We start from the raw sequence: 18,407 nt of genomic DNA, 5'->3' as shown, positions 1-18,407 counted from the left end.
TTAGAATCAGTGTTTTAATCCAAATGCCTTTACAAACAATTAGAAATTTCTGCTCAGCCGTGTACATGCAATGGCTGTTAGAGTGCGCTGTTTATAGTGATAGAGAACCAAGAGGACTTTAATGCATGAGGTGGAACTGAGAGCTTTAATCTGCTCAAGGTCCTTTATTCCAACATAAAGCATAGTGAAACATCCATTATTAACATTAACGATCATCTTGGAATTCAAGCTTTCAGCATTCATTAATCTGCCGCTTTTATTGCATTGCATTGATCTCATGGGCACGGAAAAAATTATTTCGCCTAATTCACCCTCAACCCACAGAGCAGACTGGGTGACTGAATTTGGCTGAGAAAGCCAACATAAAATAATGAAGGATATACTGCCGATAGTGTAAAATCCAGCCCAGGTTGACGTATGTGGTTGTTGATAAAAGATATGCATCAAAAGTGTTGTCAGGGAATGACCCACGGACATTTCATGGAAGGTGACAGATTTTTTCATCCTGCTTCAAATCCTTCTTTTTATTAGAATTTGTATTCTCAGAGTGCATCGGCTGTGCTATATCCTGAGGTTAGAAAGATTAATCCGCTGCCTTGGTTTTTTAGCTACTTTCTCACCTGGAGTTCGGCTAACTTTGAATAAAGCTCAACCAAGGACATGGGAACATAAATCGCTCAACGGGAACTTTAAAGCTTTTATCTTCATCCTGCAAAGTGACCTAAATTAACCTCTGAGACCATGGGGTTCTGGTTTAAGCGAGTCTGAGCAACACTACAGTCTTTTATTTAGTCTAAGTCATTGAGTATATTCAAGGCTGAGATCGATTGATTTTTGGACTCTCGGGGAATCAAGGGATATGGAGATCAGCCGGGAAAGTGGAGTTGAGCTCGACAGATCAGCCATGAACTTATTGAATGGCGGAGCAGGCTTGAGGGGCCACATGGCCCACTCCTGCTCCTTTTTCTTTTGCTGTTATATTATCTTGTCCATTACAGTTAAGTCAATCTTATACCTGGTGTTTTGGGGAGGTAGTTTTCATGTTATTGTCTCTTCATGATAATAGTGATTGTTTGGGTCTAGTTATTCAGACTTTAGAATATTAAAATTGTCAAACCGGCAACAGCCTGGAATATAACATAATATCTTTCTCCTGTAATGAGGAAAAAAAAGAATGACTTGGATTTATATAGCACCTTTCATGACCACTGGACGTCTCAAAGCGCTTTACAGCCAATGAAGTACTTTTGGAGTGTAGTCACTGTTGTAATGTGGGAAACGCAGCAGCCAACTTGTGCACAGCAAGCTCCCACAAACAGCAATGTGATAATGACTAGATAAATTGTTTTTGGTATGTTGGTTGTGGGATAAATATTGGGCAGGTCATCAAGGATAACTCCCCTGCTCTTCTTCGAAATAGGATCTTTTAATATAACCTAGAGGGAAGAGTGATCATAACATGGTAGAATTCTTTATTAAGATGGAGAGTGACACAGTTAATTCAGAAACTAGGGTGCTGAACGTAAGCAAAGGTAACTTTGATGGTTTGAGGCGCGAATTGGCTAGAATAGACTGGCAAATGATACTTAAAGGGTTGACGGTGGATAGGCAATGGTAAACATTTAAAGATCACATGGATGAACTTCAGCAATTGTACATCCCTGTCTGGAGTAAAAATAAAATGGGGAAGGTGGCTCAACCGTGGCTAACAAGGGAAATTAAGGATGGTGTTAAATCCAAGGAAGAGGCATATAAATTGGCCAGAAAAAGCAACAAACCTGAGGACTGGGAGAAATTTAAAATTCAGCAGAGGAGGACAAAGGGTTTAATTAGGAGGGGGAAAATAGAGTACAAGAAGAAGCTTGCCAGGAACATAAAAACTGACTGCAAAAGCTTCAATAGATATGTGAAGAGAAAAGGATTAGTGAAGACAAACATAGGTCCCTTGCAGTCAGATTCAGGTAAATTTATAATGGGGAACAAAGAAATAGCAGACCAGTTGAACAAATACTTTGGTTCTGCCTTCACGGAGGAAGACACAAATAATCTTCCGGAAATACTAGGGGACCGAGGGTCTAGTGAGAAGGAGGAACTGAAGGATATCCTTAATAGGCGGGCAATTGTGTTAGGGAAATTGATGGGATTGAAGGCCGATAAATCCCCGGGGCCTGATAGTCTGCATCCCAGAGTACTTAAGGAAGTGGCCCTAGAAATAGTGGATGCATTGGTGATCATTTACCAACAGGCTATCGACTCTGGATCAGTTCCTATGGACTGGAGGGTAGCTAATGTAACACCACTTTTTAAAAAGGGAGGGAGAGAGAAAGCTGGTAATTATAGACAGGTTAGCCTGATATCAGTAGTGGGGAAAATGTTGGAATCAATTATTAAGGATGAAATAGCAGCACATTTGGAAAGCAGTGACAGGATCGGTCCAAGTCAGCATGGATTTATGAAGGAGAAATCATGCTTGACAAATCTTCTGGAATTTTTTGAGGATGTAACTAGTAGAGTGGACAAGGGAAAACCAGTGGATGTGGTGTATTTGGACTTTCAAAAGGCTTTTGACAACGTCCCACACCAGAGATTGTTGTGCAAAATCAAATCACATGGTATTGGGGGTAATGTACTGACTTGGATAGAGAACTGGTTGGCAGACAGGAAGCAAAGAGTCGGGATAAACAGGTCCTTTTCAGAATGGCAGGCAGTGACTAGTGAAGTGCCGCAGGGCTCAGTGTTGGGACCCCAGCTATTTAAACTATACATCAATGATTTAGATGAAGGAATTGAGTGTAATATCTCCAAGTTTGCAGATGACACTAAACTGGTTGATGGTGTGAGTTGTGAGGGGGATGCTAGGAGGCTGCAGGGTGATTTGGACAGGTTAGGTGAGTGGGCAAATGCATGGCAGATGCAGTTTAATGTGGATAAATGTGAGGTTGTCCACTTTGGGGGCAAAAACATGAAGATAGAATATTATCTGAATGGCGGCAGATTAGGAAAAGGGGAGGTGTAACGAGACCTGGGTGTCATGGTACATCAGTCATTGAAAGTTGGCATACAGGTACAGCAAGCAATGAAGAAGGCAAATGGTATGTTGGCCTTCATAGCTAGGGGATTTGCGTATAGGAGCAGGGAGGTCTTACTGCAGTTGTACAGGGCCTTGGTGAGGCCTCACCTGGAATATTGTGTTCAATTTTGGTATCTAAATCTGAGGAAGGGCGTTCTTGCTATTGAGGGAGTGCAGCGAAGGTTCACCAGACTGATCCCCGGGATGGCAGGACTGACAACACATGATAACACATTGACTGAGAAGAGACTGGATCAATTGGGCCTTTGTACATTGGAGTTTAGAAGGATGAGGGGATCTCATAGAAACATATAAGATTCTGATGGGACGGGACAGGTTAGATGTGGGTAAATTGTTCCCAATGTTGGGGAAGTCCAGAACCAGGGGACACAGTCTTAGGATAAGGGGTAGGCCATTTAGGACTGAGATGAGGAGAAACTTCTTCACTCAGAGAGTTGTTAACCTGTGGAATTCCTTGCCGCAGAGAGTTGTTGATGCCAGTTCATTGGATATATTCAAGAGGGAGTTAGATATGGACCTTACAGCTAGGGGGATCAAGCGGTATGGAGAGAAAGCAGGAAAGGGATACTGTGGGAATGATCAGCCATGATCTTGTTGAATGGTGGTGCAGGCTCGAAAGGCCGAATGGCCTACTCCTGCACCTATTTTCGCTGTTTCTATGTTTCTATGACACTAGGTTATATTACAATGTCTGCAAATAGCACATTGATGTTATCCTTTCTATAGCACAGTTCACTAAGGAAGGCTTTTGAGTCATAAAATCATTAGTAATTAACACATTGATTGAATATATTCGATGTCAACTTTCTCCCATTATAAATTCCCATGTCCACATTTACAATGGGAATTTGTCACATTGTAATTACACATTGCTGCCAGTGGTGGTGTTGTAACATCAGTTTTGAATCTCCCAGCTCCTTAGCCAATATTGCAAAAAAACTGCGCCAATCAGCTCTTGTGTGCTGCTTGTCAAAGGGCTAGAAATTCGTCGAATTTGCGCCCGGGATGTTGGTGATATTTTACCCTCCATGACGAAAAACCGGTCGGTGGGAACTTCGAGCACCTTTTTGTGCCGGCGCTTTCCACGTACCGCTGGGGAGAGGAGTGTCAACGTGCAAGACCCGAAATAGCATTTTTGCTCGAAATTTGGCTCTCTCCTCACCCATATGCTGAGCCCAGAATACCGACAGAGAAAAACCAGTGTTGCAGCCCTGCCAGCAGCAGTAAGTATGAAGAGCTGCAAAAAGGTAAGTTAAATTTTTAATTTTTAAATTATTTTTCAGCGATTTAGTAGGTAAGGGTTTTGTGAATGTTTTGTGAATTTTGTTTTTTTGTTTTTTCCAATACTTTTTTTGTTGTTTTTTTCCCCCCCTCCCAAGGCTCTCTCTCGCAGCGCTATCTGCCCCGGACTAAAGTTACCGAAATTCGTGGTTTGCGCCGCGAATCCACGTGCAACGCCGAATTTTACCGCTGTGCAAATTAAAGGTTGAAAACCCGGCCTACTAATGGTAGCGAAGCGAAAACGGTAATTTTGCCGTAAAAATACCGTTTCCACTGAAAACCGAATTTCTAACCCTTTAAACTGTCTTAAGTTTTACTATTTAACTATGATTAATAATATCAAATCAAAATATTATTTTAAAGTAAGAACAGATTGCATGACTATAAATTGGGGCAGAATTACTTATCCTCTGCCCTCAAACCTTGCTTTACCTGAAGACTGGATTTTTTGGCCATGACTTTCCATGTGCAGTGCCTTATATATATTAGGGATGGGCAATAAATGCTGGCCTTGTCAGTGATGCCCATATCCCGTGAATGAATAAACAAATACATATCTGGATGTACACTGGTTTTTTGTTTGGATTGTCCCTCTGTTAGCGCCCCGCTGGGACATTTGGTGCAGGTTTTGAGATGACGCTGAGCAGTACCACCCATGGAATGTCGCACTGGTGTGCAATGCTCCCAGTTTCGACAGCGATGCGATATTTGCTTGGACCAGTAGCGGCCCCTAGTGAGACCGCCAGGTAAAGCGGATGGTCAGAGCTGTCCTGGGGCGTTAAGGGAAGGAATGATTAAAAAAGGTAAGTGAAATTGATATTTCTTTGGCTTATTTTTGTGATTCCCCTTCATTTGGGGGGAGTACTTTATCAGGAATATTTTTTGTGTTTCTTGTCCCGATTTTTTTTTCAGAGAGGACTCTCTGAGGGCACTCCAAAGCCAGCTCTTTAACTCGGGATTTTCAATTGTTCACTTGGCCGAGTGCCCTTAGAAAAGTGTGGGATGTTTCCCTCAATGCTCCACTCCACTCTCAGGCCGTAGCAATCAAATGTTTTGGCTACCGTCGCAAACCATTTCCTGGCGCAAAATTCACCGACTCGTCGCCATTAGCGCCCTAAGAAGCCTCCAACCGAAAATCCAGCTCATAAATTCTTAAGAGTATTGGCTGCTGGACAGCTCTGCCTACATCATTGGGCATAATTATAAACTCATTCTTCAAGCTAAAACCATCTGAGCCTTTTCTGGTCTGACTAGGATGTAACTTGCAACATCGAGTAAGAATAGTAATAAAATTCCATCCAAATGACGATTTGATTCTGGGAGATCTCAGACTGTCACATGACAGGCCTAAATGAAGCGGCGAGCAGCCTGGGAGCAGCGTGGAGGCATGCCACTTCAGGGAACAGCGGGAGCTGCTGCAGGAGGGCAATGGCAACGAAGAGTGACATCATTAAGGTCAGGTCGGTGATTAGAGCAAGGTCAGATACAGCAGGAGCATCGAGGTCAGGGCCAACGAGCGGCGAAAGGCTGTGGAGGGATGTGGTCAGTGCCCAGCGCAGGTGAGAGTTCGGGGCCAGGGGGCCCAGGGGCAGCACGGGCCAGCCCGTGATATGTGTGCGCACTAGGTCCGTGCAGCAGAGCAGATCTCCAGTCATCTTGGGTAATTCTTGCCACTGGACCAAGACCGAGCTCTGTCAAGCCCGTGTGGTGGCTGGTGTGCAACGGCCACCACACGTTAAAAAAATCCACGCACAGGTATCTTCCACCCTTCAGGATGTCATTCTGGACCTAGAATATTAGGTCCTTCATTGAAACACCTGTGAACTCATCCTTTTTTGGCGTGGAAGCAAGTCATCCTCGTTTCAAGGGACCGTCTATGATAATGATGATGATGATGATGACTTTTACCATGACATTCACCTTTGGCAAAAATAAAGACAAGTTACTGAAAAGAGGATAAAGGTGCCCTCCCCCCCTCAATTCTACAGATAGAGTGGAGGATGATTCAATGAGCTAATATATCTGAAGACCTTGATAAACTTTATGACATGTTCACTTGTTGATGTTGGTCAGGTTTGGAACATTAGGATACAGGGCAAATGTTCTGATTTATGCTCCCAACTTCTCTCTTCAGAAGAACACGTTAGAAAGTCATGTGCTTAATGTTTAACGCTCAATGAAGTAATATACAGGTTTGGGATCAGCGTTTCCTTCGGTCCCGATTGTTCAGACTGAACTTTTGTCAATTTATGCCCATTTTCAGTTCAGGTGTATTCCAAGGAGATTGGGAGTAAACGTTGGCATTTTCTTTAACAAAATGGGCTCAGCTTTGGGCACAATTTTGGATTGCGCCTGTTAAGTATTGAATAAAGAGTCTGACCAGATACTGTGAGCTCAAAGTAAAGTGTGACCTTAGTCTTTCATTACAGGTCTCCAGAGTGCCTCTCCAGCCTGTGAGGCCTCTTTATGTACAGGTGCTCCCAGGGGATTGTGGGATCCCTTGGGACTCAAGGCGACGAGCCCTCTGGTGGTTAAACAAGTTATTTACAGGTTTACATATATAACAGTGCCCACAGAGGAAACTGCAGTAGCATTTGTGTGCCAGACCTGACTGAACCCCACTGAACAATTAAGGATGAATAGCACTCATCATCATAGGCAGTCCCTCGAAACGAGGATGACTTGCTTCCATGCCAAAAAAGGATGAGTTCACAGGTGTTCCAATGAAGGACCTAAAGTTCCAGGTCCAGAATTACATCCTGAAGGGTGGAAGATGCCTGCGCGTGGATTTTTTTAACGTGTGGTGGCCGTTACACACCAGCCACCACACGGGCTTGACAGAGCTAGGCCTTGGTCCAGTGGCAAGGATTACCCAAGACGACTGGAGATCTGCTCTGCTGCACGGACCTAGTGCGCACACATATTGAAGTGTGGGCTGGACTGTGCTACCCCTGGGCTCCTGGCCCCGAACTCACGCCTCCCCTGGGCCCCGATCACATCCCTCTACAGTCTTTCGCCGCTCCTTCGCCCCGATTTCACCGCTCCTGCACTACAGCTGTAGTATCAGCGGAAAGTGGCCTCACTTGCTCTGTTCCAAATGCAGGTATTAGCACTGCAATTTCGCACTGATACTAAGGACTGGTTATGTTAACACACAGTCAGGGCCCATCCTGACTCCAGAGTGGAGAACAGTGAGATTTGTTGCTCCACTTGTACAGGAAATGCAGCCGAAGTTGGTTCCTTCTGCGAATGAAAATCAAGTGTCAGGATTATGTTGCGATGGTGCGTATCTCACTGAGAAACATTGCTTTTCCTGGCGCTATAATTAAAAACTCTTGCTTCTGATTTATTATTTGAGGTAATGTTAAGTTTATTGGGCATAGTCCTTAACAACAGAATATTCATTTGGTTAATAATAGGCTGAGATCAATAGATCTTTGGACTCTTGGGGAATCAAGGGATATGGGGATCGGGCGGGAAAGTGGAGTTGAGGTCAGAGATCAGCCATGATCTTATTGAATGGCGGAGCAGGCTCGAGGGGCTGAATGGCCTACTCCTGCTTCTATTTCTTATGTTCTTATGTCATATCCGAGCTGAGTATAGTGAAAGAGAAAAGATAGATAGGCCCATTCCTCGGGTAATACTAGTTCAGTGACCAAAGAAGAAGTTTTGTAGAAAACACACACACCATAAATGAGTCAGGTTTCAAGGAGGCCTTAAATCAGAGAAGAAGTGTGGACGCAGAATATTGACAGTCTGAGAGGAGAAAGATTAGTGAAAGATGGTATTGGGTAAACAAGCCAGAAATCAAAGCCTAGAAATTTGGGTCATTTGCATCTCCCGTTAGCGACCCGGGGAGTCACAAACGATTATACGACCAGGCGCGAAATTCAGCGGGAGTCTACCAGCAGCGATAACCCCATTCTGCTGCACCGGTGATGCTGACATCATCACCGTTAGCGACCCTGATGCTAAATTGGGTATTGTTCCCTGAAGGTGTGCCAGGCGATGACAGCGACAGGTACAGGGGATGAGTATTGGGCGGCCGGCCGCTCACGGGGCGAAAGTTAAAGGGAAGGTGTGCTGCGGTAAAAAAAGAATTAGCCGATTTTTTTCCTATGCCCTGTTGGCACTTTGAACGTGGGATCCGTGCCGTGATTGGTCAGCCCGGCACCCCCTGCTCCCCGGTGGTCCAGCTAGGACCATTTTTTGCTGCAGAGTCTGCCGGTTGTGCCCTTCCCTTTAATTCCGGGAAGAGCCTGTCCTACGCGGCAGTGCTACGCGGCCCAGTGCGCAGCGTTACTCCCCACTCCCAATCCGTCCTCCCCGCTACCGCACCAGAAAGGAAGTGGAGTGCATTATTTTCCAATTTCTCGCCAGAGGCGGGACTTCTGCGCCTGGTACTAAGTCTCGCGCCTCGCCAGTGTTACCCGATTTTTCCCCGCTAGGGTCTTATTCACTATTAGGGAGGTGGGTAGATTTCAGGAGTTGGAGATAGTTGAGAAGAGGTAAGTTGGTGAGCTATTGTACAGCATCCAGTGTATTCTGAAAGAGGAAAATGTTACCTCGAAAGCCTTGAATTATATCCATATAGAATGCATCAAGTAGCTACCATAGTTATAAGTAATATTATGAGCTCCAACACTGCCTTACAACCTTTTGTAATCAGCACAAATTTGTAACAGTGAGCAAGTCCTAATGAAAACTAAGAATTCAAGAGCATTGTCAGTAACCAATTTTCTTGGGCTAAAGAACAGTAATCCAGCAAGGAAAGCTTTAATAGGAGGAAGAGAGGAAGCAAAAATAAACCACCCTAGTGAATTCAGAGGGCAGGTCTCCTTTCCCTTTTCCCATGCAACCACTTTGAGCCAATAGCTTCAACCGAATGAATAAATTGAACTTGTATGGTCAAGAGAAATCAGATAGATGCACTGGACACTCCAACCTTCTCCACAACTCTGAGCACCACAGGGACCTGCATACAACATTATAAGAACATAAGAAATAGGAGCAGGAGTGGGCCATACGGCCCCTCGAACTTGCTCCGCCATTTAATTCGATCATGGCTGATCCGATCATGGACTCAGGTCCACTCCCCATAACCCCTTATTCCCATATCGTTTAAGAAACTGTCTATTTCTGTCTTAAATTTATTTAATGTCCCAGCTTCCACAGTTCTCTGCGGCACGAATTCCACAGATATGCAATCCTCTGAGAGAAGAAATTTCTCCTCATCTCAGCATTAAATGGGCGGCCCCTTAGTCTAAGATTATGCCCTCTGGTCCGAGTCTCCCCTATCAGTGGAAACATCCTCTCTGCATCCACCTTGTCAAGCCCTCTCATAATCTTATATGTTTCGATAAGATCACCTCTCATTCTTCTGAATTCCAATGAGTAGAGGCCCAACCTACTCAACCTTTCCTGATAATTCAAACCCCCATCTCCGGAATCAACCTAGTGAACCTTCTGTGAACTGCCTCCAAAGCAATTACATCCTTTTGTAAATATGGACACCAAAACTGTACGCAGTATTCCAGGTGTGGCCTCATCAATACCATGTATAACTGTCGCAAGACCTCCCTGCTTTTATACTCCATCCCCTTTGCAATAAAGGCCAAGATTCCATTGGCCTTCCTGATCATTTGCTCTACCTGCATACTAACCTTTTGTGTTTCATGCACAATACCCCCAGGTCCTGCTGTACTGCAGCACTTTGCAATCTTTCTCCATTTAAATAATAACTTGCTCTTGATTTTTTTCTGTCAAAGTGCATGACCTCACACTTTCCAACATTATACTCCATCTGCCAAATTTTTGCCCACTCACTTAGCCTGTCTATGTCCTTTTGCTGATTTTTTGTGTCGTCTTCACACATTGCTTTTCCTCCCATTTTTGTATCATCAGCAAACTTGGCTACATTACACTCAGTCCCTTCTTCCAAGTCATTAATATAGATTGTAAATAGTTGGGGTCCCAGCACTGATCCTTGCGGCAGCATAGAGAATGGACCATTTATCCCGACTCTCTGTTTTCTGTTAGTTGGTCAATCCTCTATCCATGCTAATGTATTACCCCCAACCCTGTGAACTTTTACCTTGAACAGTAACCTTTTATGTGGCACCTTGTCAAATGCCTTCTGGAAGTCCAAATACACCACATCCACTGGTTCCCCTTTATCCACCCTGTTCATTACATCCTCAAAGAATTCCAGAAAATTTGTCAAACTTGACTTCCCCGTCATAAATCCATGTTGACCCCATCATGTAAAGTAAAGTTACTGATTGCTGATATGAAAGACGTGGGGTAGATTCCCCCCTCCCACCCGCCCCCAATCACGAGGAGACTTCAGTTAGACAGTGGAACCCCACCAGCTTTCCCCCCGACAGTCCCAGAGGGGAGGTCGGGTCGGCTTTGAGGTTGCATGCCTCATTAGCCTTGGGCAGGCTGGGCTGCAGGTGCACATCTATCGTCTCAGGCCTCTGCCGTATCGGCCGGCCCTGACAGCATCCAGGCCGGAAGACGGTAGGTTTGTGGAGAAAGCCAGAGGGGGAAGTGGCCCCAGGACGATTTTACAGACACCCGGTAGGAAACACACCTGCTGCTCCCCGGCCCCACAAGACTAAAGTTAAACTGAGCTTTCGGCGCTAAGTTGGGCTCCTGTGCGGCTCAGCTTCCAGCTAACGCTGGTTGGAGCAGGAACAGCGCACACTCTGCCCAGTTCATTCATAAAATAGCATCGGGTCCTATGGACAGTAGAGCACCCCGTATTAAATATGGAAAGCAGCTGCGGCCTAGTCAGGCAACCGCCCGGGCTGCCCATTTGGAGGACCACAGCAAAATGGAGAGGGTGGTTATGGGGCAGTAAGTTATTCCACTCCATTTTCAGGGCTCTGAAAATGGTGTGGAAACATCAGCTCATTTTTAAAATTATTTAATGTTCTTTACATACTCCAGTACTCTACATTACAACGGTGTCTACACTTCAAAAGTACTTAATTAGCTCAAATCTGCCACCAATCTCACGGACTACAGGGCTGCAGTGATACCCACCCTCCTATATGGCTCAGAGACATGGAAACATGTAAAGTGGACACCTCAAATCGCTGGAGAAAGACCACCAGCGATGTCTCCGCAAGATCCTGTAAATCCCCTGGGAGGATAGACGCACCAACCAATGCGCCAGGCCAACATCCCCAGCATCGAAGCACTGACCACACTTGACCAGCACTGCTGGGCGGGCCACATTGTTCGCATGCCCGACACAAGGCTCCCAAAGCAAGCGCTCTACTCGGAACTCCTTCACGGCAAGCGAGCCCCTGGTGGGCAGAGGAAATGTTTCAAGCACACCCTCAAAGCCTCCTTGATAAAATGCAACATCCCCACCGACACCTGGGAGTCCCTGGCCAAAGACCACCCTAGGTGGAAAAAGTGCATCCGGGAGGGCACTGAGCAACTCGAGTCTCATCGCCGAGAGCATGCAGAAAACAAGCGCAGGCAGCGGAAGGAGCGTGCGGCAAACCAGTCCCACCCACCCTTTCCTTCAACCACTGTCTGTCCCACCTGTGACAGAGACTGTAATTCCCGTATTTGACTGTTCAGTCACCTGAGAACTCACTTTTAGAGTGGAAGCAAGTCTTCCTCGATTTCGAGGGACTGCCTGTGATGATGACATAATTGGCTGTTAAGCGCTTTGGGATGTCCTGCGGTTGTGAAAGTGAAAGGCGCTATATAAATCCAAGTCATTTTTCTTTTCAGTCTTTCTCGAGTGTAACAAAGACATTAACGTGTACTGTATTCAGCCTGCTAGTTCCCACCACATTAACATATTGTCAGCAACATAATTATCAGCACTTCACATGACAAGCTTCCTGAATCTTGTTTTTGCACAGTGGCACAGGCTGATGACTATTTTTATATTCGCTCAAGCATTTTGTTGTTTATTTTTATGCCACACCTATCATGAACGAGACGGGAGGCTTCTGGGTTGCGGACTCCAGCACATTTGGAACTGGCTCCAACTCAATCCACTGACCACTTGAAGCAACTATCAGAGAGATAGGATTTTCATCAAACCAACACAGGGGTTGATTTGAACTCACTGCCCAGTCAGTCCAGTCCAAAGGAATCATAGAGGCTAGACTTTCCACTTGGTAGCTAAGGCCCCAAAAAATGTGCCTTGTTCCAGCGATGTGGGACGTCTCGGCCTTGCTGATCGCCAGCACAAGGCCCATTTTTTTTTTTGCGATTTTCCACTCGGCCTTACCCCGGCGATGTCAAATGGGCAATGTGATTTTTCAGTGATCTCACAATCGCCCACCGAAAACGGAATTTAAAAAAAAGCTTCCCTAGCAACGCTATTCTGCGCTTGTGTGAGATTTTTTTTTTTGGTTGAGTTTCTTTGAAACTTACAGCACAGGAGGGGACCAATCGGTCTGTCCTACCTGTGCTGGTGCTTTAACAGAGCCGTCGTGCTTAGTCCCACACATCCTGTTTTTTACCCCGAACCCTGTAAGTTCCTCTTCCTCAAGTTCCTTTCCAACTCCCTTTTAAAACTATTTGTGGAATCAGCTACTGGCTTTTCAGTCGAGCATTCCAAACTTCTAGTTTTGCTCTTCCCCACAAACAGAAATATCTTCTCTAGGTCTACAGTATCAAACCCTTTCATAATCTTAAAGACTTCGATCAAGTCACCCCTCAGCCTTCCCTTCTCTAGAGAAAAAAAGTCCCAGTCTATTAAATCTTTCCTGATTGTATAACTTCTCAGGTCTGGAATCATCCTAGTAAATCTTTTTTGCAGCTTCTCTGGTTCCTCTGTATCCTTTTTAAAATATGGAGACCACAACTGTGCACAGTCTTCCAAGAGTGGTATAACCATGGTTCAAAACAAGTTTAAAATCACGTCTCTGTTTTTCAATTCTACTCCTCTGAAAATGAGCCCCATTTTATTGATATTCATAGCCATGTATTTTTACCCCTGCCTGATGGGGAATGCAAACATTTCAGGGTAGACTTGCTCTTCGCATCACATAGAAACATGGAAAATAGTTGCAGGAGCAGGCCATTCGGCCCTTCGAGCCTGCACCACCATTCAATATGATCATGGCTGATCATGCAACTTCAATACCCCATTCCTGCTTTCTCTCCATACCCTTTGATCCCTTTAGCTGAAGGGCCACATCTAACTCCGTTTTGAATATATCTAACAAACTGGCCTCAACAACTTTCTGTTGAGAATTCCACAGGTTCTCAATTCTCTGAATGAAGAAGTTTCTCCTTATCTCGGTCCTAAATGGCTTACCACTTATCCTTAGGCTGTGACCCCTGGGTCTGGACTTCCCCAACATTGGGAACATTCTTCCTGCATCTAACCTGTCTAAACCCGTCAGAATGTTATATGTTTCGATGAGATCCCTCTCATTCTTCTAAATTCCAGTGAATATAAGCCTAGACAATCAATATAACCCAGTTCATCTAATCAATGGGATGATAAAAAGTACTCATCTGATGTGGATATTTCTCAGTCAGATGCTTGGTAAATAAGGTCGATGTTGTGAGTTTGCATTCCTGGTGCTGAGCATCATGCACTTGCTCACATAACATTCAATTACAAAATGCCACAGGTCTTACTCTACCTTTGAATTGCAAATTAACAATTATTTCTAAAGAACATCTGTCAAAACCTGCTCTGTGGCAGTAACTGGCAGCTCTCAGCCAACAGTGCGAGGAAAGACAATTCAACACATCACAAAAGAACAGGGAGCTCCAGTATGAACTATTAATAATCTGAAGCAACTTGTGGAAATATCTTTCATTCTCTCATGCAAAAGCAACATACTGCAGATGCTGGAAATTACCTGGGGTTAAAGACATTCGCCTCAGTCTTCCCTAAGTCATTCTCAGCAACTGGATATTGGGCAACCAGTTGGCAACACAGAGGCAGTCAACCGGTTAGGAGAGGTGTTGGACAGGTAGACAAGGGATTATTCTGCCTACATGTAGAAGCTGTCACTGCATCTGTGAGTGATGCCACTGAGAGTCAGCATGTAGATGAGGAAGAGGAAGGACCAAGGATAGATCCTCGGGGGGATTTGAGAGGTGACAGTGCTGGGGTGGGATGCAAAGCCTTTGCTAGAGATGATCTGGTGATGTTTGGATGGTTAGGTGTCGAGCCAAGTGAGGAAGTCCCATGGAAGAAAGCATTGCAGGAGGATGGCGTGGTAAACACAGTGGAGAGATCGAGGAGGACAATGCAATAATGCACCACAACCACAATCACAAAGGATAAACAGTAACAAATGCATTTCATACATGAAGTACATTAAACAGCAACATACCCTTTTGACAGTACAAGCAGCTGTATATTACTAATGATCATGCCTACCAATGGTTCAGACTCTAGACAAGGTTACGGGTAAGGAAAGATGTGATTGCACAAGAGAGGGTACAGAGGAGACCTGCAAGCAGTCTAGATTTTTCTTAGAGAAGCTTTAGGACAGCAGTGAATGCTGTTTGTAAGCAAGGTGTCATTCTCAAATGGTCGGATCACTTTTTAGTGTTTAGAATACAGGATCTTAAAAGGCATTTTCCAGCTCTTGGTCCATAGCCCTGTAGGTTACAGCACTTCAAGTGCATATCCATGTCCTTTTTAAATGCAATGCGGGTTTCTGCCTCTCCCACCCTTTCAGGCAGTGAGTTCCAGATTCCCATCACCCTCTGCGTGAAAACATTTCTCCTCAACTCCCCTCTAATACTTTGTCCAATTACTTTAAATCTAAGCCCCCTGGTTATTGACCCCACTGCTAAGGGAAACAGGTCCTTCCTCCCCCCATAATTTTATACACTTCAATTATCTCTCCCCTCAGCATCCTATGCTCCAAAGTCAACAACCCCAGCCTATCCAATCTTTCCTCATATTCTCCAGTGCTGGCAACATCCTCATAAATCTCCTCTTTGCCCTCTCTAGTGCGATCACATCTTTTCTGTAATGTGGTGACCAGAACAGCACGCAGTACTCTAGCTGTGGCCTAACTAGTGTTTTACACAGTTCAAGTTGTAGAAGCTAACTTCAGGGCAATCATAGAAATCACGTGGTGAGCAGTCATCTTACACTCTGGTGAGTCCTGATGGTCTCAGTGGGAATGAGAGTCCACAGATACAAGATTAAGTGTAAGAGATTTAAAACCGAGGACAGGAGAAACTTCTTTACACAGAGAGTTGTGAAAATGTGGAAGTCACTTCCATGGTTAGTGGTTGAGGCAGAACCTAGGTCAACATTTAAAGCTGAATTGGATAGATGGATGAAGGCATAGGGCATGTAAGAGTGTAGGATCAGGATGGCTAAATGTGGGTCGCTACTATTCCTACCACATTTAGCCAACCTAATCCTGCATTTCTTCATGGAATGTCTCCAAAGTGACGCCAGCCGTTAAGGGGTCAACACTGGAAGAGAGGTCCTCTACCCACAGGTGACCAGGAGGTCCTCCAGGAAGAAGGATGTGGGATCAGATCACTGAAGCCATCACTGCCAACATTGTCGTCCCGCCCCTCAGGACTTTGCTTTACTGATCATGTGCAGGGTAAACACCGACATGCCAATAGTCACCAAGAAACCCAATAGGGAATTCAGAAGAAACATCTTTACCCAGAGAGTGGTGAGAATGTGGAACTCGCTACCACAGGGAGTGGTTGAAGCGAATAGTATCGATGCATTTAAGGGGAGGCTGGACAAGCATATGAGGAAGAAGGGAATAAAGGGTTATGCTGATAGAGGAAAGATGGGAAGGGGCTCCAGTGAAGCATAAACATCGGCATGGACTGGTTAGGCCGAATGACCTGTTTCTGTGCCGTATATCCTGTGTAATCCTATGGACTGGTTGGACTGAATGGCCTGTTTCCATGTTGTAACTTCTATGGATTTCAATGAATCTAAAACCCCCAGTGCCTCAGGAGGTGGTGGGAAGAAGTTACATCAATGTGAAGAAATGCAGAGATAACTGAGCTTACAAAGCAGCTGAGAGGAATGATGAGCTGAGTCATAATTGAGTAGCAACAGACAAACTTTGTGTGTGGGAGATTTACTTGAACTGCAATTGAGAATTAACGAATTAAGGAACAGGGCAAATGTCTATTGAATTATTTGCATGAGTTACTGTTACCAAGACAGAAACTGTTCATTGCAAAAGCTGTTGCAAATATACATTTGAGATATGACTTAACCTTCAATAAATAGAAAATCAGGAACTTTAAATATTAGGCTGTGGACGGAAGATTAGAAAACAAGGCAACGGAGGAAGTAAGGTATCAAATTTACGTTCTGTTTGATTATGAAGATTAAAGTAAATGCCTACATAAAATTCACACATTTTGGCAGACATATTACCTTAGATCCACATGCAACATTTGCATATTTTATCATTGCTCATTACTCCAACATGGTTTCTTAATCCTGCAGATTTGTATTGCATCTACGCTTTGAAGGAACGATTTTCAAGTAGTGCAAAATGCGCTTTGTCCATGAGTTCCTTGTATGCCTCAGCAGAGTTTATGAGCTCAATATTCCCCAATTACCTGCGCCGTTTTTTTGGCGTGCATCATTTTTTTGGCGTACATTAAAATCTCCAAGTTTCCCCAAAGTTTCTGCGCCAGCGTAATTCACCAAGGTAGGACTTTTTTAGGCTAGGATTTTTTTTTACCTCATTGGGGGGCGTAACCTGCCACCCGCGCCAATCCTGGCCATTGAAGCAAGTTTGGCCAACTACGATTTTTCTTAAGGCGGTGTATGTGACCACTTCGAAAATCCTTCTGGGCTGTTGACAAAATCAGCTTGGAAGATCCAGTTCCAGGGCTGGGATAGCAGTGGCAGAGAAGGATGGAGAGTGGGCGGGGAGGGGGGGAGTGGGCATTCGGTCAGGGTTAGGAGCGACACCAGCTCGGGGGGGAGGGAGGCCTTTCGGCCTGGGCTAGAAGCAGTACCGGCCACCAGCTCCGGGGGGTAGTGGAGGCCTTTTAGCCCAGGCTAGTGCACCAGTGAAGGTGAACTGCCTTCTGAAAAAAAATCTTATTCAAAAATAGGCAGTCTCTATCCCTTAAAGCTCAACTGCCTGCTGGAAAAACATAACATAAAAAATCATTCCAAACTATGCAGCCTTCAGCTCTTTAATGCCGAACTGCCTTCAGCACTAACACAACTGACTCATGGAAAGGGTGTCCGGCGTCTCACATGCAGCACTCCAGCTTTGTGCAGGGAGTCAAGACTAGAAGAGAGGTCCTCTACCCACAGGGGGCCAGGAGGCCCTCCAGAAAGAAGGACATGGAACTAGATCACCGAGGCCGTCACTACCAGTGGTGTCACCCCCAGGACCTGGCTCCAGCGCCCAAAGAAGTTTCATGCCCTCAAACAAGTGGTCAAGGTCAGTGAATGTATCTTTGAAAGCCATCTCCTACCAACTGTACCATTAGCCTCACACACTGCTCAATGCACGATCCCTACCCCCATCACTCACCTACCAACAATGTCTACCAAACACAAGGCACACCTCACATTCCTAGCTTCAGCTCACCCCCCGTGCTTGGCAGGGGACTGGCTGAGCCCTTGGCCAATAGCAGGGTTGAAAGAAAAAAAGATGTTAGCACCCTCATACGTTATCCTTCTTTTCACCTCCCACTTCCCTCATCATCGCACAATCGCTTCTGATGTACAAGCTGTGCATGGTGTAAGCATGCAACTCTTGCTTTCCCGCCCACCCCTCACCAGAACCCTACCCTTCTGCCTTCCTCATTTCAAATACCCAAGGAATCCAGCCTACTCAGCCAGTGGGTGAGAAAGCAGAGGGAGAGGAAGTGAAGAAGAAGAAGGAGAAAGACGGTCGCTCGATTTCACACGCCCAGCCAGGAGCTCCTTGAGGTCGTCCTGCAAGGTCATCTGCAGTGTCCCCCATTGAAAGTCAGTAGCCTTCCAGCAGCCATGCTGCAGCCACTGGGGTAACACTGAATAGGAGCACTAGGATAGATAATGGCACATGCAGAACATGCAAAG

This window comes from Pristiophorus japonicus, chromosome 5, assembly GCF_044704955.1.
Source record: "Pristiophorus japonicus isolate sPriJap1 chromosome 5, sPriJap1.hap1, whole genome shotgun sequence".
NCBI classification, from domain to species: domain Eukaryota; kingdom Metazoa; phylum Chordata; class Chondrichthyes; family Pristiophoridae; genus Pristiophorus; species Pristiophorus japonicus.
The sequence above is the reverse complement of the archived record's forward strand: the minus strand, read 5'-3'. Positions refer to the sequence as shown.